Source organism: Grampus griseus, assembly GCF_964374135.1.
Source record: "Grampus griseus genome assembly, chromosome: 15".
NCBI lineage: Eukaryota > Metazoa > Chordata > Mammalia > Artiodactyla > Delphinidae > Grampus > Grampus griseus.
The window spans coordinates 26601129-26629084 of NC_139009.1; the positions used below are offsets into that span (position 1 = coordinate 26601129).

Here is a 27956-nt window from a genome sequence, read left to right on the forward strand (position 1 = left end):
TTGATACTGTCTTTTATAATATATAGATATTTCTACTATTATAGTTTTATTGAGCATTGCAACCTTTACTATTTTAAAACTTTCTTCTTTTTTAATCGTATGTTATGTTTTTTGCCATTTATTCAATCAGTGTGATACTTAGATCATAGTTTCTGACTTGTTTTTATAGTAATTTATCAATTCATTTAAAAATTTTCTAAATTAACATTTCAGGTTTGATTTACGTTTATAGTGTATATTTGATTTTGCTTTGTGATCAAATATGGAAAAATTTTTCTTACAATAAATGAATACAATTTTTTTATTCTTACTGAAATAACAAATATGTTTCATCTTAGTTTGTCATATTTTATTTTATATTTTTATAGCTTTTAAAATATTTCATGGCTTGCTCTGCTTTTTCCACTTTATGTTTGTGCTCCTTCTTGTAATTAGAAAAGTCTATATTTTTTTGTGGTTGTCTCCCATAAAACTATAATTTTATATGATAGTCTTATTCTTTCTGTAGACAATATTTAATAATTTTCTAATATGATTAATTATAAAATTAGTTTGATTTTCTACTTTCCTGACTCTTCTCCACCTCCTAATTTTAACTATATGATATTTCTTAATATTTACTTTTGGTTTTATCAGGTAATCTTCTTCTATTATTGATTTTTCTGATTTAACTATTTTTGACCTCCAACTGTTAAAAGTAAGTCAACATCCTTATATTACCTGCCATCTTTATTTCACCTTCCTTCTTAACATTTTGCTTGTATACTATTAAGAGCTGTAATATCCTTTTCTGTCAGCAAAACTCCACAGTTGTTTTAGTCTTAGACCTACAGTTACATAGATGTAACTCACTGATATTTCTTCTGCCACTCTCTCCTGTCATCTTTTTGTGGCCTCTAGAAAATTCATCCAGACAGCTTCATAGGAACAATATTCTTCATGTTCTTGCTGTTATTAATATATTATCAAACTTGATTTTTAGCCTTTTGAACACAGACTTGTGTTGAAATACTAATGAGGAAACATGAATGACGTGTTTGGTGGACACTTTTTCTTCTTTTGTTCCTGCCACTCTCTGCCTCTTGCTGTCTACCCGGTTATAGGGGCAGGGCTCTCAGAAGACTTGTTTCTGCAAAGTGACTTTACGTCTCTTGGCAACGGGTGAATGGTCTTGAGTAGGCACCAGACCCAAGTTCAGTCAGTCAGAGTCCCATCTATAGACATTTGGGGGAGAGAAGATGATAGAGATAGAGATAGGGACAGGGACAGGGACAGAGAGAGAGAGAGAGAGAGAGAGAGTGTCAGTCTTTCTCTGGTGGCTGGACCTGTAAATAAGGCTGTTGATACCCGGTTTATAGCTAGTAAATGGGAAAAGCAGAGATTAAAAAAATAATAAATGGGGCAGTAGTACAGAGAGATGCAGAGCTAAGTGAGGAGGAAGACTTCCTCAGTTTCCTATAGATTCTAGTTTATGCTTCCAGTTTGTTCCTGAGACCTGCCTGCTTCTCTTGTTTCCATGAAACATCTTTATAACCTTATAATAAATTCACCTATTTTACTGAAATAGATTTTTTATTTGCAACTATAATAAGCCGACTCATACCCTGAATGTAATCACAGATCACAGTCCACCCAGCTAAAAAGAGTAAGAAAAACTAGATTAGATTACGCTTTCTCATCCTGCAGGATATTTTCAACTGTAGAGTCACCATGTGAATTCAAACAGACTCTTTATTAGCTAGCTCAGTTTCCAGATTAGATCTGGTTTAAGTACCAGGAACTTATGGCTGGTCACTATAATACAATAGTGCAAAATTAAAAGCAACTGAGAGGTCCAGTCATTTGTATTGGTAGTGGCTCATTAAGTCAGCCACATGAGCTGCAGGCAGGTACATCTGGATTCACACAGCTTGCTACTCTTTCCCTTCAAATCTGCTGTGGATATCTATGCTTGCAGCCCAGCCATTGGCTGATCTTAAAAGCAGTCTGATCAAAAAGCACACCTCACCAGATAGGGCTATTTCTATAATCCTCACAGTCTATAATCCAAGGCATAGCAGCAGGGTCGAAGTATCCCCAGGTAACTCAATATTCTCTTGGTACTTTGAAGAGCAGCCTGAACTTCTTAAACTTCTCCAGAATTGTTGGGGACATGGTGGAGGTGGCTGAGGGAGGAGCTATAGCCTTAGAAATCATCCCAGTCAGGCATCTTGGTAATGTGTAGGCCTGTTCAAAATACATACAAAAATGTAAAGCTTAATTAGTTTTTAGCTTAGAACTTGGTTGAAAATTTCATTTAGTCTTTTTATTTCTTTCCCATTATTGAAACAACAAGATATTTTATTTAACAGAAAATAAAATGAAACAAAGAAAAAAGTCACTCAGAGTTCTACCAACCAAAGAAAAACACTGTTAATTCTAGCATTTTGGTAGTTTTTCTTTCCAGATTTTGTTTTTAACTTTTCAATATATTTATTCTTTCATTTGCTTGGCATAATGTTGTATATTTACAATTCCGAATCTATTTTTTATCCATGAATTTTCTGTATTATTATAAACTCAATGTAAATATTTTCAAGGGCTTCATAATATTCTGTGAGATGGATATCACATAGTTAATTAACTATTGCTTTGGGACATTAATATTTCTAATTTGGGGATTTTTAAATGTTCCAATAAATCTCTTTTGTATAAAATTTTTCATATATGTAGAATTTTTTTGTACATTAAATCTTCAGACATTTCTGCTCTGATGTTGAATATTTTATCTCTGGCAGTATGTCAGTCTCTCACCTTGACGCAGCTTCCCTTTACATTTGCAGGGACTAGACCTGGGTCTGTGAACCGAAGGGGGCCCACAGCAGGTCTGGGAACACTGAACTTGAACTGCTCATTTGAGTGAATCTGAAATCTGGTTTGATCCTTTTGTTTTCACCTCACTGCATCCCAAAGATGAGAACTGGCTGAGAACGTGCCCAGATTTGGCTCTGCCAGCTGGCAAGGCATCCCCAAATAATAGGAGATTATTAGAATCCTGCCCTTTTCCAGAGAGCTTTTATCCACATTCATCTTTGTGTTGTGCCAGTTAGGTACAGTGGTTTTCTTTGTATGCACCCTGGCAGCCCTATCCACATAGATTTGGGAGGAAAATCTCACAGAATGTGAGATCCTTTTAGATAACAGGAGTTTTGTTAATTTTAACCCAAAGATACTTGTGATGGCAGTGGGGCTGTGAGTGTCAGCTGCAGGTAAGGGCTTAGTTGCTAGGCTGCCTGTGTGGAACTTTGCAGATACTCCATTTCTTTCATGGCTACAGTCTTATTGAGGTCAGCAATTGATGTGAAACCAAAAAAGGGAATCAGAGACAGGGCTTCTAGAAGAGATGACATCATGAGTCCAGTCCTTGCTTTGGGTGCCTTTATATGGCTCTGCTTAATTCCTTTTTGCAGAACTGGGGGTGGTGGTGGGCACTGCCCCTTCTCTGTTAGCAACCTGAACACTTCTAGTATTAGTAATTGAAGAGATATTGATGGATCTTGGGAAGGGGTTAACTTCTTTCCCTCTGGTTATTGTCATCAGTGGGCAGGGGGACATACTCAGGTGGTCAGGTGGTGTGTGGGAGCTGAAATTCCAGGTAAGAAATAGTTGTCTTCATCTCAAATAGCACCTCTACCTCCATCCCTGGGCCTAGGATACTGGGTTATTTCTCTGCTATTGCTCAAAGAGAAATGCCAGTATATTCCCATGGTGTGTGTATTTGTGTGTGTGTGTGTGTGTGTGTGTGTGTATAATTAATGAACTATTGCAACATGTTAGCTGCTTTTTTTGCCAGAGGGAATCTTATAGTATTTTATAAAATACTAGAATTTTAGAGCCAGAAGACACCATAGATATCCATTAATCTATGGATTAACCACGATAATTTTTTTCTTTCATTTTTTTTTTTTTTTTTTTTTTTTTTTGCGGTATGCGGGCCTCTCACTGTTGTGGCCTCTCCCGCTGTGGAGCACAGGCTCCGGACATGCAGGCCCAGCGGCCATGGCTCACGGGCCCAGCTGCTCAGCGGCATGTGGGATCTTCCCGGACCGGGGCATGAACCCATATCCCCTGCATCGGCAGGCGGACTCTCAACCACTGCGCCACCAGGGAAGCCCTTTTTCTTTCATTTTTATTGAGATATAATTATCATAGAGTACTCTATAAGTTTAAGGTGTACAGCATAATGATTTGACTTACATATATCATGAAATGATTGCCACAAGTTTAGTCAATATCCATCATCTCATATAGATACAAAATTAAAGAAATAGAAAAAAATTTTTTTTTCCCATGATGAGAACTCTTAGGATTTACCCTCTTAACAATTTTCAGATATAGCATACAGCAGTGTTAATTATATTTATCATGTTGTATATTACATCCCTAGTACTTATTTACTTTAGAGCCATAAGTTTGTACCTTTTGATTGCCTTTATCCAATTCCCCTTCCCCCACCCCACTGCCTCTGGTAGGTACAAATCTGATCTCTTTCTCTATGAGTTTGTTTGTTTTTTAAGTATAATTGACATACAATACCATGTTAATTCCTCAGGAAAGCGATGCAGAGCAGTTTTAGGGATTTTTCCAAAGCAGAAGAGGTATTGATTCAGCCCCGCCTACAACCTGGGTATTCTGGCCTCATCCAATGGTCTTTTCATTACAAAAAGCCTATTTTTGTAGTAAGAGAAAATGTTTTTCTATAATTTTTTCTTTTTTAGAACAAAAATACTTTGCTGAGGCAGGAGAAAGAATAACACAAAAGATTCATTATTATTACTGTTACTATTTAGCATACTACTTTATACTTGTTATTTTTAAAAAACACTTTACTGATGTATAATTAGCTTTCAGAAAGCTTTACGTAATGAGTTTGGAGATGAGACTATACCTGTGAAACCATTACCACAATCTATGCCATAAACATATCTATCACCTTCAAAAGTTTCCTCCCCCCTCTTTATTTATTATTATTTTTGTAAGAACACTTGACAAAAGTTCTACACTCTTCAAAATTGTAAGTATACAATACAGTATTGTTAACTATGGGCACTTTTAACTATAGTCTGTGTAGTAGATCTGTAAGACATTCATCTTGCATAACTAAAACTTTGTAACCTTTGACCTCCTGGCTTGCCCCTCTCCCTAGCCCTGGCAACCACCGTTCTATTCTCTGCTTCTATGAGTGTGGCTATTTTAGATCCCTTAGATAACTGAGATCATGTAGTGTTTGTCCTTCTGTGTCTGGCTTATTTCACTTAGCATAATGTCCTCCAGGTTCATCTATGCTCTTGCAAAGAGCATGATTTCTTTTATTGTTAGCCTTCTTTTTTGTGTGTATACACATTTTTTCTGTCCATTTATCTGTCAATGGACATTTGCTTTGCCTCCATGTCTTGGCTATTCTGAATAATGCTGCAAACTAACATGGGAATGCAGATATCTCTTCAAGATCATGATTTCAATTCCTTTGAATATATACCTAGAAATGAGATCTCTGGATCATATGGTAGTTCTCTTTTTAATTTTTTTGAGGAACCTCCATACTACTTTCTACAGTGACTGCACCAATTTACATTCTCACCAACAGTATATGAGAGTTCCTTTTTCTTCATATTTTCACCAATACTTACTTTTGTTTTTTTTTTGTTTTTTTGACAATACCCATCTTAACAATTGTGAGGTGGTACCTCATTATGGGTTTGACTTGCATTTCCCTGTGATTAGTGATAATGAATGATGATGAGCACCTTTTCATATACCTGTTGGCCATCTGTATGTCTTCTTTGGAGACATGTCTGTTCAGCTCCTTTGCCCTTTTTAAGATTGGTTTAATTAATTAATTAATTTTTTTGCTATTGAGTTGTAAGAGTTCCTTGCAAATTTTGGATAATAATCCTTTATTAGACACATGACTTGCGAATATTTTCTCCCATTCCGTTGGTTACCTATTAATTTGTTGATTGTTTCCTTTGCTGTTCAGAAGCTTTTCACTTTGGTGTAATCCCCCTTGTCTATTTTTGATTTTGTTCCTTGTGCTTTTGATGTTATATCCAAGCATTCATTGTCAAGGCTGATGTCAAGAGCTTTTTCCCTGTTTCCTTTCAGGAGTTTTATGGTTTCAAGGCTTATGTTTAAGTCTTTAATCCATTTTGAGGTGGTTGTTAATAGAGTTATCAGTGGAAAAACAATATATATAACATGATAACTATGTCTTTGTTGAATGGATATATTGAGAATCTCTGCTTTGCATATATCATGTCTATTTATTTTGTTGAATGAAAAGATGGATACAAAGCAGGACTACAAAAGACTTGATGCATCCTCCTGAAAACAAGTAAATTATAATATTTTATCCTTCTTAAGGTTTTTTATTCTTAATTTTCTATCATGTAATATTTTTCTTGTTTATTTTCCTTTCACGTGTGGGGGTTGAAGAGTGATAAAAATGTTTCACATCCCTTTGGGCTCCTTCTTTTCCAGAGTTCTGCCAAATGTCCACTAATGAATTCAGTGTAGGGCAGGAGTCAAGAGACTTGAGCTGTGTCTGTTGAGTTTGGGCAGGTAATTTCATCTGTCTGGGGACTTTCTACCCCTTAGGTATAAAATAAGTCATTGTACTAAAGACGCAAGTAGTTCCTCATAACTCAAAAATTCTATGTCTTTAGCTTTATAATAAACATATATTGCTATGGGAGCTTGGTACAGGGCACTTTGCCTGGGCTTTATAAACAGTTGTCTGATCAAACTTCTGTCATAAATGAATAATGGGAATCAATGAGCATTTATTTAATGAGTGGTTTATCCTCCTCCACTTCTCCCATCCTCTCAAAATGTACAGGTATATTTAAATGGTTGCACAGGAATCAGAAGAATTCAATATAGTGTTTTGTTGATTAGAAACAGAATAGTCTAGAGCCTGACAGACTTGTGTTTGAGTCCAAATTCTTCTCCTCATTCATGTGAATTACTTAATTCCTTTGAGGTTTAGTTTCCTTGTCTGTAAAACAGAGATGGTTATATCCCTTCATTGGATCATTAAGAAAATTAAATGATATAGTGTGTAAAGTGCCTGGCATATATTGAGTATCAATAAATCTCTATTGATTTTCTGCTCTTTGAATTTCAGATTTACCCTTGAGTAACTACAGAAATCATGCTACACACAGGTGGCAGTTGCTGGCCATCTCTGGTGTGCCTTAGCTTGGAGGTGTATTACTCTGATTTCTGCCTCCATTTCACATGTCCTTCTTTCCTGTGTGTCTGTGTCCTGATTTCCCTCTCGTTATAAGGGTCACAGTCACTGAATGAGGGCCTGCCCTAGTCCAGTTTGACCTCATCCTAGCTTGATTACATCTGCAAAGGCCCTATTTCCAAATAAGATCACATTCACAGGTACTGGGTTTTACTTCTTCCTTTCCAATCTGCATTCATTTTGTTTCTTTTTCTTGCCTTATGATAGTAAATAGAACCTTAAGTACAATGTATTAGAGAAGTGCTGAGAGTGGTCATTCTTGTATTTTTCGTGATATTTGGAAAGAGTCTATTTTATCCCTATTAAGTATATTAGCTCTAAGTTTTTGATAGATGCCCTTTATTTGGATTCAGGAAGTCGCCTTCTATTGCAATTTGGCTGAGAGTTTTTTTTTAAAAATCAGGAGTGGGTGTTGGATTTTAGGAAATGCTTTTTCTTCATCTATTAATATAATCATGTATTTTTTGGTTAAAATAATGAATTATATTGATTCTTAAAAAATTTTTATATTGATTCATAGTTTGATTGTCAAACTAACCTTTCATCCCTGGGATAAATCCCATTTGGTAATAATATATTATCCTTTCTGTATATTGTTGTATGTTATTAGTTAAATTTTTATTTATTATAGAATATTTGCACTAATATTCATGAGGGATATTGGTCATTAGTTTTCATTTCTTGTAATGACTTTGTTATGTTTTGGTATCAGACTAACAGTGGCCTCATAGAATGAGGTGGAATGGATTCCCTCTTCTTCAATTTTATGGAAGGGTGTTTATAGAATTGATATTATTTCTTCCTTAAAAATTTGGTAGAAATAACCATTGAAGTCATCTGGGCTTGGGGTTTATTTTGTTGAAAGGTATTAGCTACAAATTTGGTTTCTTTAATAGGTATAGGAGTACTCAGGATATCTGTTTCTTCTTGTGTGAGATTTAGTAGTTTGTGTGTTTCAAGGCATAAAGTTTTTCATATTTCCTTATTGTCCTTTAATATCTGTAGAATCTATAGTGTTGTTACTTCTTTCATTCGATGCTGTTAATTTGTCTTTTTTTGCCCCAGTTTGTTTGAGTAGAGGTTTACCAATTTAATCTCGAAGAACCAGTTTTTGGTTCAATTTCATTTTTCTATTTTTTCCCTTTTTTTCTATTTCATTCATTTTTACTTTGATATTTATTATTGCTTTCTTTCTAGTTACTTTGAGTTTAATTAATTTGAGTTCTTGTTTTTCTCAATGCTTAAGGTGGAACTTTAAGTCATTGATTTGACTCCATTCCATCTTTTCTAAAATAGGTGTTTAGTGCCATGAATTTCCTACTAATCAATGTACCACAAATTTTGAGATGTTGATATGTTGTGTTTTCACTTTGACCCAGTTTAAAATACTTTCTAATATCCTCTTTGATTTCTGTTTTGATCCATAGGATATTCAGAAATGTGTTTTTTAGTTTCCAACTAGCTTGGGATTTTCTTAAGCTCTTTATTTATCTTTATCAATCTATTATTGATTTCTAATTTGATTACACTGTGATTAAAACAACATACTTTTTATGACTTGGATCCTATTCCAGTTTTTGAGACTTATTTTGTGGCCCAGAATATTGTCTATATAGGTAAAAGTTCAGCGTGCACTTGAATGTGTATCCTACTGTTGTTTGGTGAAGTATTCAGTAAATATTAATTAGTTAGGTCAAGTTGGCTAATGGTATTATTCAAATCTTTAAAATCTTCACTTATTTTGTGTCTATAAATTATTGGAAGAGGGGTTGAAATATCCAACTGTAATTGTGGGATTTTCTGTTTCTCCTGCAAGTTCAATTAGTTTTTGCTTCATATATTTTGAAGCTCTGTTTTTAGGTGCATAAATATTTAGGAATGTTATACCTATTGATTAATACTCACTTATAATTATTATTATCTTCTTTATCCCTACTAGTAATTTTTGCTTTTAAATATACTTTGATATTAATGTCACCACTCCAGCTTTCTTTTGATTAATGTGAATATGGTATATGTTTGTTCATATTTTTACTTTTAACCTATTTGTTTCTTTATATTTAGGGCATGTTTCTTGTAGCAGTATACAGTTGTGTCTTTAAAAAAAGCCTATCTGTAATTATTGATATGTTTTGGTTTAAATTGATCATCTTGCTATTTGCTTTCTGTTTGTCTCATCCATTTTTTATACTTTATTTCCCCCATTATCTTCTTTTTGTTGGATTAACTTAATATATTATGATTCTGTTTTACCTATATTGTTGACTTAACTAGATAGAGCTCTTTATTATAGTATTTGCTAGGTTTTATATTATATATCGTTAACTTATCACATTCTAACTTCAGGTAAAATTATACCACTTCATGAACATTTTATGAACTTTTCAATGGTATACATCTTTTTCTCCCTGTCCATCTTTTGTGGTTATCCTCCCTGTCTAATTTTACAACGGTTATAAACCATGTTTATTCTTTTTTTTTAAAATTTATTTATTTTATTTTTGGCTGTGTTTGGTCTTCGTTGCTGTGCATGGGCTTTCTCTAGTTGCGTCGAGTGGGGGCTACTCTTTGTTGTGGTACGTGGGTTTCTCATTACGGTGGTTTCTTTTGTTGTGGCACTCGGGCTCAGTAGTTGTGGCTCGCAGGCTTAGTAGTTGTGGCTCATGGGCTTAGTTGCTCCGCGGCATGTGGGATCTTCCCGGACCAGGGCTCAAACCCATGTTCCCTGCATTGGCAGGCAGATTCTTAACCACTGCACCACCAGGGAAACCCCAACCATGTTTAATCTTACTATTATTTTTGTTAAACAATTGTCTTTTAAAATATATTTAAAATAATAATAATATATTTTCCCATTTTATTGCCATTTTTAGTGCTCTTTATTCCTTGTGTAGATCTTTATTTCTACTTGGTATTATTTTCTTTCTGCCTGAAGGACTTTTTTAAAAAACATTTATTGTAGTAATGATCTGCTGGTGACAAATTCTTTCAGTTTTCTGCATAAGTCTTTATTTCATCTTCTTTTTTGAAAGAAATTTTCACTAGTTATAGAGTTTTAGATTGACAGATATTGTTTCACTGGGTTTTTGCTTGCATTTTTTCTAGACAAGAAATCAGCTGTCATTCTTATTTTTTGTCTCTTTGGATGTAATACAACTTTTTTTTCCCTCTGACTAATATTTTTTCTTTATCACTGATTTTGAGCAGTTTAATTATGACATACCTTGGCATATTTTCTTCAGTTTCTTGTGTTTGGGGTTTCTAAAATTCTTGGCTCTATGGGTTTGTAGTTTTCAGCAAATTTTAAAGAACTGTAGCCATTATTTTTTTCAAGTAGTTTTTCCCACCACTTCCATCATCCCCCAAACCCAGAGACTCCAATTATACATATATTAGGGCTGCTTGATTTTGTCCTACACTTCATGGAGGCATTGTTCATTGAAAAAGCTTCTCTTTAGTTCATTTTGGGTAGTTTTATTGCTACGTATTTAATTGCATTAATATTTTTTCTTCAATGTCTAACCTGCTCTTAATCTTATCCAGTCTATTTTCATTTCAAATGTTACATTTTCTCCTTTAAAGGTTTGATTTGGATTTCTTTCTCTCTCTCTCTGTCCTCTCTACTTAAATCTCTGAATGTATGATATATAGCTGTAATAACTTTTAATGTCCTTGTTTTCTAATTTCAACATATGCATCAATTTTGAGTCATCTTTGATTTATTACATTTAAAAATTTATTTTCCTGTTTTTTTGGTCTGGTAATTTGTTATTGGATTCCATCTGTTGTAAATATTACATTGGTGTTTATAGAAATAATTTTTTTTTAATTTAGAAAAAATACTTTTTTATTACTATAAATATTCTTGTATTTTGTTCTGGAATACATTAATTTTGAAGGGTTTGGTTTCTTCAGCTCTTGCATTTACTTACGATTTGTTAGGTGTAACTGTAGCAGTGCTCAGTCTAAGGAGAATCACTCCACTAATAATACAAGACCCCTCTTTGTAGCCTACCCAAAACTCAGTGAATCATGAGGGTTTTCATTTTGGCTGGTGGGAACAGACACTATACGTGGCCTTGTGTGAGTGTTGGGCATTATCACCTCTAATCCTTTTGTGTGACTCTGCTCAGCTTCAGGAAGTTTCCTCACATACACTTGCTGATTATTACTCAGCTGAACACTGAGGGGTCCCTTTGCAAGCTTAGGAATTCTTTCTCTGTATATCCTTCTTCTCTTTGGTGTGCTGTCCTAAGAACCTTCTTCACAGACTTTTACCTCTATCTCCTCAAGTTACAAGGTACACTCTGCTCTGCTTAGATACCCTCTACTTGCACCATGATTTGAAACTTTCTTAAGGAAGTAAACTAGAGCAACTATAGATATCACCTTACTTGTTTTCTGTCTTTCAGTGATCACTGTCCTTTATTGCCTGATATCCCATGTCATGAAAACAATTTAAAAAATATTTTGTCATTTTTGTTGTTTCAGGCTGGTGTGTACATCTGGCCAGAAGCAGAAATTTTGAGTTGTCTTGAAACCTTAGTTAAATACTCTATGGATTTTTTTTTTCAACTTCTCTATGCTTATATCAAATCTCCCAAATAAGACAGTGAACTCCTCTAGGACAGGGGATTCATCTTAAACTTGGGCATGTTCCCTGTAACACTGTGTAGTTTGCTGTAAATTTTAAAAGTTACTGGTACAAGGGTAATGACTGCATAGGAATTATTTGCAACATTCTTTCTGTCCTTGTCTATCACACGATATTTAATAATGTCATCTTGAGTTTATTGTTATCTGTGCTCCTCTGACGGAGGAGGAGGGTTGAGTCAGTCTGGCTTTGAGTGAAAGTAGGAGTTACAGGGCCTGAGACCCTGGGTTGTAAACGAAATTTACAACTGGGTAGAAAAGTTAAAGACCAAATGTTGAGTGAAAGTCAGGAAAAGGAAATACAGAGGAGCCCAGTGACTGGGATTCCAGTGAGGAGCCAGAAGTATGGAATCTGGGAACAAGGATAAAGGGGGAAAAAAGCAGTCCTGCAAATATCCTGAGGTATGTGCTGGATGATATCCATTTGAATATTTAAAACAAATCACCTGGTATAGAAATGGTAAAAAGAGTGAATCTGGCATAAAGAGACAGAAGTTTGATGGAAAACTCACTTGATGCACATTAACTCTAACAGGTTCCTCTCCCAATTCTGTTAGTGTGGCTCTAATCGCTACATTAGCTCTATAAACCCCACCATCCTGCTTATTCAGAGAGGTTTCCTGGCTCTGTTGCTTTATAACTAAGATATTTGTAAACATAATAAACACTCCCACAAAACATCCGTCTCAAAATTGGTTCCCTTTCTTCATAAAGGAGCCAGAAATTCTGATATGATCACAATAAAAAGATCATGCTGTTTGTTATACTAAGGGCGTTTCATTACCTTAGCAAGTGTTTTAAATGAATAATAAGTTTAAAACTCAAATAGAGTATTATAAGGTAATATCTCAAAACATTTCAGAATTATTTGCTCTTTGTTCAGATACTATAGCTTCTAGGTAGAGCAATGTCTGATAGGCCTTACTCAATATAACCATAAATTTCTGTGGTTTCTACCCACCCATCAGATTCCATAAAAGCCAGATAAAAATTCCTGAAGATCATTTAAAATAATAATAGAGCTATGTCCTGGCACTATGATGAAGGCCATGCAATATATTATCACATTTAATACTTGCAATAATGCTATGAAGTTGGTATTGTTATTATTTCCATTTACTAGAGGAAAATCCAGTATAGAGAGTTTAAGTAACTTGTCCAAAGTTGCTGGTTTTCAGGAAGATCAACATCAGATCTGTTTGATTTCAAATTTCTTAATCACTGTTCTGCATGATTTTCTCTCATTCTCTCTTTTGTCTCTTTTTTGGAGGGAAGGACTGAGCTACAAATTCAACAGGCTTTACATAATACCAATTTATCATTATTTCACTTAGTCAAAAGGTGCTATAGACTTAATGTTTTTGTCCCCCCAAATACATTTGTTGCAACCTAATCCCTAGTGTGATGGTGCTTGGAAGTGAGGCTTTGGGGAGGTGATTAGGTCATGAGGATAGAGCCCTCATGAATGGAATTCATGCCCTTATAAAAGAGACCCCCATCAACCATGTGAGGACATAGTGAGAAGATGGCTGTCTATGAACCAAGAAGTGGGCTCCCATTAGACACCAAAACTGCTGCCACCCTGATCTTCTTCCAGTTTCTCAGAGCTATGAGAAATGTCTGTTGTTTAGGCCACCTACGCTATGGTATTTTATATTTTGTTATAGCAGCTCAAATAGATCCAAGGCTATTCTAGAATATGTTCTTGGAATTCATCAAAAAGCCCTGACTTCTTTGTAATTAAAGAGTTTGCTTGAATTAGGAGTCTCTCTTCCACTCTCTGCTACTACCTTAAAAATGTATTCCAAGATAAAATGGCACTGTCTACCCATAAAAATTCATAAAACACAGTAGGTTTTCTATATTTTTGCTACTGTAAAATTCAGGTTAACTTTCCTTTTACTGGAACTCAATGCAAACGGAATATTCATGATTTATTGGGAGGGAGAGAATTTATCTGGAGGTTGTGGGTATTCCCTCACAATGACTGATAGGGGGCAGCAGAGGGCTTTACAAGTGAGCATGGCTGAGGCCAGATGAGAAAAGCTTTCCTTGAGTGTGTTGGGAGTGGGAATAGAGAGAAGGGTGAGCAGTGGTGGAAAGGGTTATCAGAAATCATGAAAGGCAGGAGAAAAAGGAATCAAGTCATGGGTGTAGCTAGGCCAGGTAGGAGAGAGTCAGAGAAATTGCCAATTAGAGTTGAAGATAACAACCAGTTAAATAGACAAAACCCATCTGCAGGGCTTTCTGTCTAGTCCTATCCAGCTTCAAGCTATGAAGAACTATAATTACAGATTTAAAAAATCTTAGGTGGTACCAGTCACAATCTTATATACTTTATATTTGATATTATATTTGTTGATTATTTTTATTACATTTATTTGTTATATTTGTTACATTTATATTTATTATTTCTCATGAAACTATCATAAATTCTTTTTTTTATTTGAAATACAACTTTATTCTGATTCTAAATGAAAAGGAATGGGAATGACAGTAGAAAACAAGATTCTACCCCTGAATATAGTGATGTGACTGTAACAGTCTTATATTTGAAACTCAAGGAGGAAACAACTGTGTTGCAAAACAGCTAAATATGCAGGTCCAAAAAATGAAGGTTTTTTTTTTTTTTTAACTGCCACATTCACTCCGAAGCCCATTCATCTCCTTTAGCATCCCAAAGATTAAGCACATGTTCTGCTTAGCTATATAATAAAGTGGCAAACACACTGCACCACTGACATCACAGAACAGTTGCCTATAAGACTAGACTTCGGACTCTGGGCTCCAGCTTCACTTTCTCACATGTCATCATCTTCATCTGGGAGAGCAGTTGTCTGAGCAGCCTCTAGATGATGCTTAGACCGCACTGCCAAGCCTGGGTCCATGACCACCTCTGGCGGGGTGAGAGCAGGCATGGCAATGAACTCCAAGTTAGGGTCTCTGATCAGTTTTATAGCAAGCCAGAGGAAGGGCTTTTCAAAGTTGTAGTTACTTTTGGCAGAAATGTCATAGTACTGAAGATTCTTCTTTTGGTGGAAGACAATTGACTTTGCCTTAACCTTCCTGTCCTTAATATCCACTTTGTTGCCATACAACATGATGGGGGTGTTTTCACACACTCGTACCAGATCTCTATGCCAGTTAGGCATGTTCTTGTAAGTAACTCTCGATGTTACATCAAACATTATAATGGCACAATGAGCTTGGATATAATAGCCATCTCTCAGTCCACCAAATTTCTTCTGACCAGCTGTATTCCATACATTGAACTTAATCCGTCCTTTGTTGGTATGGAACACGGGGATGGACCTCAACACTCAAGGTAGCTATATACTTCTCAGATTCACTAGTCAGATGACGTTTCACGAACGTATCAGTAGTTTTTCCAGTACCACCATCACCAACCAATACAAGTTTGAACTGAACTTGGGGCTCTTCTTGGGCAGCCATCGTGATGTTACTTCCAGAAACATCTCTGTGCCCTTCTGACTGAACTCATAAATTCTTACAAAAATCCTATGGTGGGGATTATCCAAATATTACAAAAAAAGAAACTAAGCAAGTGCAGAAAATTTGGGGTTAGATCTTAAGGCTAATCTAATCTCAGATCATAGGCTTTCTCCCTTAAATTCTCAACAAAGTGACAGTTTTCTTCCAGTAAAAGATTATTTCTGCACCCAGGAAATTTGAAGAAAATCAATGCAGCTGTATTTTAAAAATTCCAAGTTCCCTTTATAAATCTATTTTTTGTCTAAGCAATATTCTTTTTTTAAAAAAAATTTTATTTTAACAGCTTTATAAGCAGTATTCTTTAGAATGCACTTATTGGAATGAAAATCTTTCCTTGGAGATTTGTAGTTCTTTGGGATACCGTTCAAATAATTTAATTATCAAATTATCTGAAGGTAATAAGAGAATAGTAGGTATTAGACTAGGGAGTCCCTCAGTTGCAGAGGTGTATGTGACCCTGAGGGCTTCAGTTACTTATAGAATTGACACTTCCTCTCAGAAGCTGTTATATTACCACATAAGCTTGATTTATGCTAAATTTAGATAAAAAATGAAGCAGCCATTATACGTGCTCAGATTATTATGAGGCTGCAATAATTTATATACATTGGTTTGTATTTAAAAATTCTAACATGATTTAGAAATTAATATTTAGACGTTTGTTTTCCAGCATAATTCTAGAGGAGGGGCCAGAACTGTGAAACCAATATTCTCTCATGATTTGATTAAAATAGTGAAATCAGAAAAATTCTACAAGAGCAAAAGAAAAAGGTGATCCTAGCATTGGTATAACAGAATGCCTTTCAGGATGCTCTACCTCATCTCAAAATAGCCTGCAGAAAAATGAAAAATACATAAATAAAAGGATACATAGGGCAACCAATAACAGAATATTGTTTTCTCTTATATTGCGTAGATGTGTCCATTTTATGCGTATATTGTAGAACTATGCCTAGGCTAGTAGGCATAGTTACATACCTATGAAATTACGGCTGTGTAAAATTATTGGATAGAATCTTTAAACTTTGAGACTCTAAGATGGTCTTCATGATTCCTGCTTGCTGATATTCATGCCTTTGTCCATTCCCATGCTCTGAGTATGGATGGACTTGTGACTTGCTTCTAACCAATAGGATATGGCAAAAGGAATGGACTATGACTTGCATGATTATGCTACATTATTTAAGAATCTGTTTTGCTAGAGAATTTCCTTATTAACTTGATGAAATAAGTAGCCATATTGAGAATGTCCATGTGGCAAAGAACTTAGGTAAACTTCACTCCAAAGGCCATCAAGGAGCTTGACCTCAGTGCTACAGCTGCAAGAAAATAAATTCTGCCAACAACCTGAGTGAGTCTGGAAGTAGATTCTTCTTCAGTGAAGCCTAGATGAGAAAACAGTCCTGTTGATACCTTGATTGCTGCCTCAGAAGACCCTAAGAAGAGGACCCAGCTAAGCCATGCCTAGACTCCTAGCCCCCAAAAACTGAGATGATAAATATGTGTTTTTTTCAAGCTGTCAAGTTTGTAGTAATTTGTTATTCAATGGTCTATCTAATATATACTCCATCTAGCTAATATTAGTCTTACCTCTAATTACTCTCATATCACTTTGTTTAAATCTTTAAAAAAATTCACATAATAGTTGTTTACTTTTAATTAATTATCTATCTCCCTTCCCCTAAATCTCTTACTAATTTTGTAACCTCTGACAAGTCACTTGAATTCCCTGAAGCTCCGTTTCTCCATCTATAAACTGAGTTTAATCATACCTATGCCCCCAAGGTTGTGAGGGTTAACTAGGCTTGTGTTTGAAAGAAGCCCTGTATGATGTTTTAACTCCTGTCTTTTCAGACTCTTTCTAGATAGAATTAACTTTAATCATGATTCATTCTGTATGCCCTAGATTTTGTTGCATATCAGGCCCTAAAATCTTGGCTTACACCTTGGATTCTTGTCTTCTGGTCTATCTGGCTCTCTGAGTGGACAACAATGCTTGTTTGTCTCTGACTGCTTTGTTGCAGCTCATAAGCTGAGCTTATTACACAAGAAGGGTGGTGGTGGCCAACAGTCTACAACAAATGAGAATTTCAAAGCTGGTTTTTTAAAAATATACTTTGGTGCTCGTGGAATAGGGTGGTCACACCCGGCCAATTCCACTACCCTCTTCCTACTAGATAAACAAAACATGAAATTTCTCTTCCTGTAGCATTGAGTCCACTGGGAAAAACATGAACACACTGTGCTTTTAATTAGCTGGAGAATGAATTCTGAGCCTGGGCTGTTTAAAAAAGTTGGGAGCAGATTCTCAGCACCTGCAAAATGGTAACAAGTTTCCTGGATAGTTGTGGTGGCTTATCTGAACATGAGTTCCTTACAGTACCCCAAAACTACCAGTGCCTTCAGGGCCTCCATAAATAAGTGCCTGGTTTATAAGTTTGTATCTTCTGATATAAATCCCATGCTTTGTTACCCTCTGAAAAAATTGTATGTGAATGAAATGTCACAGAATTATAGAAAGTAACTTAGCAATAATCTAGCTAGCATTTTTAATACTGTACTCTCCGCTGTGCAGAGTGCTTGATAGTGTTTCATTTAATGTGATCCGACTCACTCGTCGTACAGATGGAAAAATCTAAACAATTTGGTTAATTGGCAACTTTCATTTATAGCATGTGCTCTACTTCATCATAGTGTTTATATATGAACAACTGAGTACATAAATTACATTTACATGGCAGTTTGAAAGTAGGCAGTATAATATAATGGTTAGCATCCCTGGCCTTTGGGTGATACAGATTGGGGTTTGAATCCTGGTCTGCTGTCTCCAGCTGTGTGCTATAGGATGAGTTACTTAACCTCTCTGAACCACTATTTCTCCATCTGTATCTTGGAGATTAAAATGCTACATCGGCTTGTTACATGAATTAGATAAAATTAAGAACGTGAATGTAAAATTAAGAATCTAAGTGATTGTGTAGTAAAGTGTGCCGTAAATGATAGCTATTATTATAAAGTACTTTCATATCAATTAAACTTCATGTAATAGATTATTACTATTATTATCATAATCTACATTTTATCTTTTAATATTATCTTATTATTTTACACTTTTTGCAAATAAGAAAATGAAGTCATAGAAAAGAGGTAAATGCTGGTCAGGTGTTCTGTGATATTAGGCAAGAGCTGAGACTCAGATTGAGATGTACAGACTTCAGCTCTCAAGCTGTTTCCTATTCTGCAATGCTGTTTCTTTACAGTAAGTGCTCTTTCCATTCAGCTGAGAACTTAGCTCCCTGCTTAGGCTATAACTCCTTGAGGGCAGGAATTTTGCATCTCCAGGGAAACCAACACATAGGCCTTCAATAGATATGTTTAGTTTATAAAAACAAGTTAACACACAATTCTAAGGAATATGAACTCTTAGTACAAGATAAGTCACTTGTCCCTCAAACTGAATCTCAAAGGCAAAAGCAAGGCAGTTATCACAGAAGGACAAAGTGCAGCATGAACTACCTAGAGATCCAGGACAGGGCATCATTGCTGGGTAATTACTTTGTAGAGGTAATTATATAGGCCATATTTGCATATATTAGCCTAAGGTGGTGTGTGTGTGTGTGTGTGTGTGTGTGTGTGTGTGTGTGTATAAAAGCCACATTTTTCCTCTTTTCTGCCCCCACCGAGCACAGTTTCAGAATTTGGTGTTCATAAGGATATAGGGCTTTATTGATTAATTACTTCACCTAATGAGTATTTATTGAGTTTCTAATATGTGTCAGACACTGTATTAGACCCTGAGGACACAAAAATCAGTAAAGCTGAGTCTTTCCTTATGGAACTCATAGTAGGGAAGAAAGATGAAATGTTAACTAGAAAAACATATTTGTGATAACCTACTATTGAGATTGAGGTAAGCTCAAGTTGTTCTTAGAACACATAGAAGGGAGATTCTGATTAGGACCGGGAGGATCAAAGAAAACTCCTTGGAAGGAATGATAAGTGAGCTAAGTCTCAGAGGAATTAACCTGAATAGGAAGGAAAGGTGTCTATTAAATACCACATGCTCAAAGACATGGAGATTTGAATCATCAGGAGCAGTTCTGGGAAATACAGGTGATTCAGAGCATAACTCAGAGGGAGAGGACCAAGGCCATAAATATAACTGGTGAAGTAATCATGGGCAGATCTTGAAGACCTTATAAAGCACTTGAAGGATTTTGGACAATAGTTTAAGGCATTTAGAAACCATTAAAGCTTTAAGCAAGGGAGTGACATAATAATATTTGGAAAGATGACCCTAATCATTTGTGCAGAATAAGACTCATGGGCTGATGCTGTTGGAAGGAGAACCTTTAGGAGGCTGTGGAAGTAAACCAAGTGAGAAGTCGTAGCAAGGACCTGGTCACCAAAATATAGGGCAGAGGAAGGAGAGGAGGACGCTGCAGATGACACCCAGACTTTGATGCTGGTGACCGGGGAACGGTGGTATAATTCACTAAGGAGTAATGAGGAACAGACTTTAGTGGGCCACAGGGAGCGTTTGGTTGTGTGGATGTGATAAGAAGGGAAAGGGGAAGAATGGATAAGGATATTGGAGGGAAGCAGTGGTATCACTGAAGCCTGAGCTGGAGAAAATAATGATGTTAGGGGATGATTTATTGCAGCAAATAGAAAGAGGGAGGTGGAAGAGAAGGTAAAATAAGGACTAAAAAGTGTTAATTGGATTTAACAAATATCAGTTACTAGTGACCATGGTAAGAACAGTTTCAGAGAAGAGCAGGAAGCCAAGAAAAGATGGTTATATATTTTTATTTGGGGGGAAAAAAGCCTAAGGATAGCATGGAAGTCATATTAAAGTTGTCTTCCCTCTGGGAACATGGTAGGATTTCATTTTCTCACACCCTTTGAAGTTAGAGCTATGTGACTTGGTATTGCTAATGAAATGTAAGCAGATGTGACATTGTCACTTTGGGGTGGAAACAAGCTGGTGTGTAATTTTCTACCTTTCCTTTTCCTGTCTCAGAGATCTGGAAAGCATGTGTCAAGATAAATTTCCCATTAGCCTGCTTGAAAGACTACAATGAACACAGTATCCCAGGTGACCCACATTGAGTGTGTAACATGAGCCAAAGTTCAGTTAATGTTGATTTCTCTATCTCTTGCATTTTGCATTGCATCTCAGCTTTGTATCCACCAATTTCCTTTTTTCTCTTTGGAGTTATTTACTCTTATAATATAGAAAGTGTACTATGTGACCCACATGTTCCAGTACCCAGAACAGATTGGCTAGAGGCTCTGTGTCCCAGTTCCAACTTCCCATAAGAAAGAATTTGATTGGCCAAGCTTGGGTCAGGTGATCACTTCTAGCTCTAATAAACTTTACCACAATATGGAAGGGGAAGAGCTATGTCATGATACATAAGTTGTGATGGGAGCACGACTCACTTCATGAGAAGAGGTATGGCATAATAGATGGTATCTTTGACATCTCCAGTACAGTTATGAGACTTCAGTGACTGTATCTTGTGGAATTGAAGGCACTGGCTCACTTCAAATAGGGTAGATGCAGTCTATAACCGTATCTAACCAAGGGTCAAAGAGGAAGTTCCCATACTTTCAGTACCAATGTTCAATGCCCAGTATTTTGGGTGGGGTGTGGGTGGGAGTTGGAGGAAGCTATAAATCTCTCTGTCATATGCAAAACCATCAGGCTAGAGGGCCAATGGCTCCAACAAGAAACAAAGGTGTAACTCGTAAGTAGGAGGCTTCAGACCAGCTCTGGCAATGGCTGCACTTGCACATAAGAGGAAACATACCATAAAAGATCATTATTCTCATCTGAGGGCAAGTTATTGACTTACTGGGGAAGAGGTATTCAGTAGATGGCAGATCCCCAAATCAAAAGGTCTTTAATCCAAGCAGCTGTGAATGATGCTGGGGATAGCTTATTGTAAGGCCACTATTAACTTTAAATGAGTATGATTTCTCCGTTTCATAATATCAAATTTCTTGCTTGGTTAAAAAGCTAAGTGAAACAAATCTTTTCATAAAACTTTCCTTTAGTGTGTTGTGGCTGACAAACTTGCAAGTAGGCAGTTTGTGAAAGATGATGGGGTTTCCGGCAGAGATGTTTTCTGAGATTCCAAGTGTGATCTTGGACCAACAGAAATATGATGAACTTGGAAAGTAAATGGAATCCTTAGTTCTCCATGTATTTCTAATGCTAGAGTTTTGTTGACATTTGTACAACTGGACAACTTTTTATTTGCCTTAAGAAGGGGATACCCATGAAGGGAAAAAAAGTGAAACTCTCACCAGTGTTATAAACTCTGGAAACTCAGGAAACTCTCACCTGATGTGAAATCGTAGCTTCTTTTTCCAAGCCAGTCAGGAGCAGAATTAATTTGCCTCTGATATTCTTGTGGCCATAATCAGCACAGCAGGCAAAGGATAAAACTGAAGTGGGCAGCAGACTATTTCCCTCCTCAGAGCTCCGTCTTCACATGATGGGACTCAGCTCTATTTCTGGCCTCTCAGCCATTGATCCTGCCTGAAATCCGAACTCATGGCTTCTGCTCATAACCACTCTTAGCAGGGTATATGCTCAATGGCTTGTTGATTAACAATAGAGGGGAGTAAATGTCTTTCTAAGTTTATGGTAATGATTGCCTTCTACTGGGTAGGACTAACTTCTGACCTAGACCTAAAGTATTTGCCCAATAGTATCTTGCTGTTTTCCAGGCATGATACCTGAGGCTACAGTCTGGTTTAGATTTTTTTATGAAATCCAATCAATATAACATATTTGGAGGTTGGCAGGGGCTACAAAAGTTAATGGAAGGATTTTAAGCTTCAGATAGTCATAAATGCCAGATAAACCCAAGCTTCTACTTGACTATGCTATGATTGGGAGTTAGTACCTGCTGAGTGTTAACTTGGAAAGCAGCCCATCTAAAGCAGATCAACCATGTGGACCTGAGGCACAGTAATTGGAGAAGTGCTGGACTCTCTCCCAGGAATGCCTTTAGTGTTATCTTTTGCCATTTTAGTTATTGTTTTTATGAACTATCATATATATTTTTATAAATAAATAAATAAAATTGTATAAAAGTGGACCTTTTCCTTCCACCGAAGATGCAAACTCCTAGAGGGAAAGGAGCATGATTTTTATTTCTAGGGTCGTCTACAATACCTAGTAGGTGTCTGAAAGGATGCAGATAACAAGATGCCTGTGAGAGATTCTGTGAGGCAGACTTTTACTTGGTTTCAAATGCTGTTGTTTTTGTCTATATTTGCTATGATTAGTTAATTGGCTCCATCCAGCTCATTATCCTGCTTTGGTCTCTAAATAGTGTGGTGTGTATGACTGTTTATATGGCCTTATAGACTCAATATCTAAATGACTGAGATAATTGCATTTCCGAGCTTCATTTTACAGATACATAAATTGAGACCCTGGGTAGAGTGAAATCAAAACCCAGGTTTTCTCATTTCCATGTCTGTTTGCTTTTTCCATGCCCTTGAACCCATTGCCTTGCTCTGCCTTCATTTCTTCATGATCTCTGGTTACATGTCTAGCTTTGATCTTGACTCAGTCTTGACCTGGGATGGAATCCCTGATCTCCCTTGACTTACTCTTGTCCTTTAAACCTGGCCTTTACCTTTGATTTCTAGATTTCTAGATTTCTAGCTATTTTCTTCCTCTGCTGTGCCCTGAGTTTAGTCTGACACTGGGGATCTGCATATATCCATGAGCTGTTATCATCTGAAAACACACACCCCAAGGCTTTAACACAAGGAGAATCAGGAGGGCTGCTGAGCAAGGTTAGAAATGCCTTGCACCTGCCTGAAGTTAAGCAGGTGGAATGATGACCAGCAAGGCTGCAAATCACCAGGCTGCACCCAGCCCTAGGGCCTCTGAGGAGAGTTATAACTTAAAAAAGCATTAGAAGCCCTGAGGCCAGCTGTCTGTTCTTAAAGTACTCCAAGGGTGCTTTTAGTATTTTAGAAGAAGGGAGAACTTTCTAGGAGGGAATAAGTTTGCCACTCACAGATGGAAGCAATTCTCTAAACCAAACCCTGGAAAACATTCCGGTGATTTATCAGCTTAATAGCAGCTTCTTTCTCTCAGCAGAATTCAGAAAGGCTGAATAAGACTTTGACTCCTAATTTAGGGAATACAGTATGTACAATGCTTAGTTTTAGTGAAATGAAAAAAATGGAGCTATGTATTATCATTGTTGCTGTTATTATTATTATTTATTGAAAAGTATTTAAAGAATAGTTATTTACCATGAGAGTCATTGTAAGGCCAACTTTTCATTGAGAAGAGACCCAAGTAATTTCAATAGCCAAACTCTGGGCTGCTTTTAGCATCCAAAACAGCAACCTTCCTAAAAAGCATTCCTCTCTGTCAGATGAGTTTATCAGATCAGCTGGCAAAGAGCTAATCTGGCCTGCTTCTTGCTACTCCAGGCAGCCTAGAGGCAAAACTGAGACTAGGAGGAGACTAGGTGGACTTGGTTAAAGGTGGAGTTTATTGAAGTTTCTTTGTGATGAAGGGGAGGAATTCTTCTCTAAAAGAAAAAAGTGGGGCTCTGGGCTACTGGACTAACTTGACCAGACTGGTCAATTCAATTCAAAGAAATGCTCCAATTGGTCACACAGGTTGTAAATAACCAGGAAATGTAGGCAAAATAGTTTAAAATTTGTGCTTGTTAGGATTATCTGGAACACCTGATCTTGAAGTCTGATTCTATCAAAATAACTAAATGTTAGTTATATATAGAATTATAAATGAGACTCACTGAAATGCGTTCATTTGTCTGTTTGCCAGTTATTTCTTGTTTACCATTTAGGTGGGGAGAGGGGAAGAAGCATCAACTTGCAATTGTTAAAAGCATACTGGAATTTCAAAAAGCCATGACTCTTAAATTCTCTCCATCTTCTCTTTCAGTAACTCCTTATCATCTTAATTTCATGGGTCAGATGTTAGGATGAGCCCGAATTGCAGGTGCTACTGAGAAGGAAATGGCTAAATGAATAATATTTTTTACTGTTTAATATTTATTGAATCCATCTATTTCTAATTACAATATTGTGTTTCATCTCCTACAAGACTGCTTTTGCACGTGGAGTGAGATGACTTGTAACATATACTGCCATTATTATCAGGGACTTCTTATAGTTATCATTGTTGATTTAAAATCTTAGCAAACTGCAGTACACAGAAATCTGAAATAAAATGAACATCTGGTGACAATGTACCTTTCTCCTTGATTGAAAAAGTTCCCTATGAAATCTAGTGTTAGTCATAGCATATACCTTCATTTGCTGCTAAACAGAGACACACAAAAATATAATATATCACATTTTAATGGTAGAAATGTGAAATCTTATAGCATGCACTGTTTTGTGTGTGTGTGTGTATGTATGTATGGGCACATAATATATTAAATATGTATTAACTATATATAATATATTAAAACCATAATATATTAAAACCCAGTACTGCACATATTGTTTTCAATAGATTTTTACTGGTAAATTGGGAAAGAAGAGTAAGAGGGATAGAGTGGGTGTGTGTGGTAGGCACTCAACATAGGTTTGCTGAGTTGAGTTGGGTGCCTAAGACAGAGTGGCAGGGTGAAGGTCTGAGTTCCAAGGTCTGGGCTGTCCTGAGAAGTCACAGAGAGGTTGGTTGTTTCCTTCTCAGTTCTCACATTCCTAATCTTTCACACTAGTGTATTTCTGGCCTTCTTCATTCTCTGAGCAAGTCTTTAATGCTGTTCTTTGTCTGCTGACAACTTAAGAAAGCCCCCTGCAAAGGAAGAGTGAATCACTAACATGGACAGAGATAAATTTTCCAAGAGGAAAAGGTGAGGAAAGAGAAGAGGAAAAGTGAATAAATAAGATACCTATTTCCCCCTAATTTAATGCACAGGCACAGAGGAAAATTTAGCTGTACAAGTTTTTTTGGTTTTGAATAAGATTTAAATAAAAGCTTTCTAAACCAATAAAGACATATATAAAATTCCTGTTGTCCTCCTTTACAGGAAACTACCTGAATCCTGACAGAAGAGACACATAACTGAAAATGAATTGCTCATTTTGGAGAAATACATTAATTGAATGTATTTGATGCTGTGTAGCCTACTCATTTATTTAAAACATGGCAAAAAGTATTTTAATACTTAGACACACACACGCACGTAGACACATAGAATTTCGTTATCATGTGACAGTCAGGTTGGTTTCCTTTTGTGTTGAAAATGGTTGGAATCCAGGAAATCTCATCTAGTCCTTTTGTATCTTCTAGAATAAATTAAAGAAACTGGAATTGAGCTTCCTAAATGGAACTTCAAAGTAACCCAGTGTTACTCTTAGGGATAATGTCAACAATATCTAACACACAAAACATTGCCCTGTCCATTTGTTTCTTGTGATTCTATGGTAAAACATACTGCTGAACTAGTAGTATTATATTTGTACATGCATTTATGTTTTATAAATCTATTACCTAAAGGTAATGGATCCTAAATCTAGATTTCTATCCCTAACATTTTCCTAAGTTCTGGAAAGGTATTTCCAAATGCCAAATGAACATATTTCTAACTGTGGTAGGTAAAAATTTTAGGATGGTCCCATGACCTTTGCCTGGGTGTACTCCAGTGACTATGTTACATTACATGGCAAAAGGTTGGTAAGCAGTTGGCTTTAAGATAAGGAGATTATCTAGGCGGGACTAATCAAATCACATGAGCCTTTTAAAAGCAGAGGGTTTTCTCTAGCTCATAGCAGAAGAGAAATCAGAGAGATCTGAAGCATGGGAAGCTCTGTTGTCAGATTGAAGATGGAGGAAGCCAAGGAGCAGAGACCCCCTAGTAGACGGCCTGAATGAATCTGAAAGCGGATTTTTCCCCAGAGCCTCCAAGATAAGAAAAAACCCAATTCTGGTGAATTCCTTGAATTTTCTCAGCAGAGAATCTAGTTAAGCCTGCCTGAACATCTGACCTACAGACTGTTGCCTTCTGTCTGAGGTTGGGGCCTGGCTGTGGGTAAGGGGTGGACTGGGTTCAGACACCTGGTCCCACCACATCTTGCATGGGGTAAGGCAGTAGCCATCCATGTCCTCCTGGGCTAGGAGCATCACAGTACACACAGATGACTGAGCAGAATCCTCTTGCCCACTTCTGAGTTAGGTCCTGAGAAGCATGGAGGTTGCAATCCTTTGAGGGTCTCCCATCTGCCATTGGTTTGGGCCGTGGGATACAGGAAGAAGATATTGACTGTATTTATATATTATTTGCTAAACAGGATTCCTTCTATTTAACTTCTTTTACAACTGAAATTTAAACCAATGTTATTGTCTAGTATCAATCACCAGGAAAAAAATGTCAGTCAACAATAATAGGCCCATAATATCACTATAATTTGATATGTAATTGGCTTATAATTTGATCTATAATTCGTTTCTGGCGCTTTGACATCACGACCATTGAGTTTAGGTGCTCAGCCATTCTGATGTAGATTGCACTGTGTTGTGTTGTGTTCAAGTGGGTTTCAACTCAGTAAGTCCTGGATTGACTCTAACCTCAGGGTCTTCCTTGTGATCAGTTATGTGGTCATGGAAGCAAAGGGATTGGGTGGGAGTAGTGGAGGGAACTTGAATTTGGGTTGAGAAACAAGGAATCATATGCAGAACCAAGGAGTAGGTAGAACCCGAAAATACGAAGTTAGTACAAAGAGCTGGAAAAACGACTTATATCAGGGATCAGGCATTTGTGTGTAGCTTCCATTTCCGTCATTAGCATGCTGTGTTGGCTTTTTCAGAGCAAGTTTCTCAGAGTCTCAGTTTCTCTAGTTGTAAAATATCTGTTCTAAATAGGTCAATGGTTGTGAGAACTGGAAAAAATCAACGCCTCTTGAGCTCTATCCACATGCCCTCGCACTTCAAAAGAAAACACTCTATACAGATATGGAAGTTGGAGTTTTTAAATTTAATGGACACGTAGGCATGGAAGGCCTAATTCTTTGATACTTAGAGAACAGCCATTCTGAGGATGCCCTCTTTGGGAGTGTTTAAAGTATTTGATGATTATATAATAATTGATTGTGCTCTTACACTTCAGAGCAGATTAAGTTTCTTTTTTAATTGTTCTCAGTTTAGTTGAGGTGTAATTGGTATACAACATTATATTAGTTTTAGGTACACAACATTATGATTCAATATTAGTATATATTGTGAAATGATCACCACAACAAATCTAGTTAATATCAGTCACCATACATAGTTACAGATTTTTTTCTTGTGATGAGAACTTTTTTTTTTCAGGAATAGATCCAAGTACACATATAGAAAAATTTTTTAACATCTTTATTGGAATATAATTGCTTTACAATGGTGTGTTAGTTTCTGCTGTATAACAAAGTGAATCAGCTATATGTATATGTATATCCCCAAATCCCCTCCCTCTTGCATCTCCCTCCCACCCTCCCT

At 36.5% G+C, this 27956-nt stretch overlaps 1 pseudogene across 1 annotated transcript; it reads right to left on the bottom strand.

Annotated features, from left to right (window-relative positions):
• Window positions 1-14745: 14745 nt before the first annotated feature.
• LOC309834093 (GTP-binding nuclear protein Ran-like) lies at window positions 14746-15417 on the bottom strand (annotated as a pseudogene). Its single transcript has one exon. The product of its transcript is annotated as a GTP-binding nuclear protein Ran-like (transcript).
• Window positions 15418-27956: the final 12539 nt, after the last annotated feature.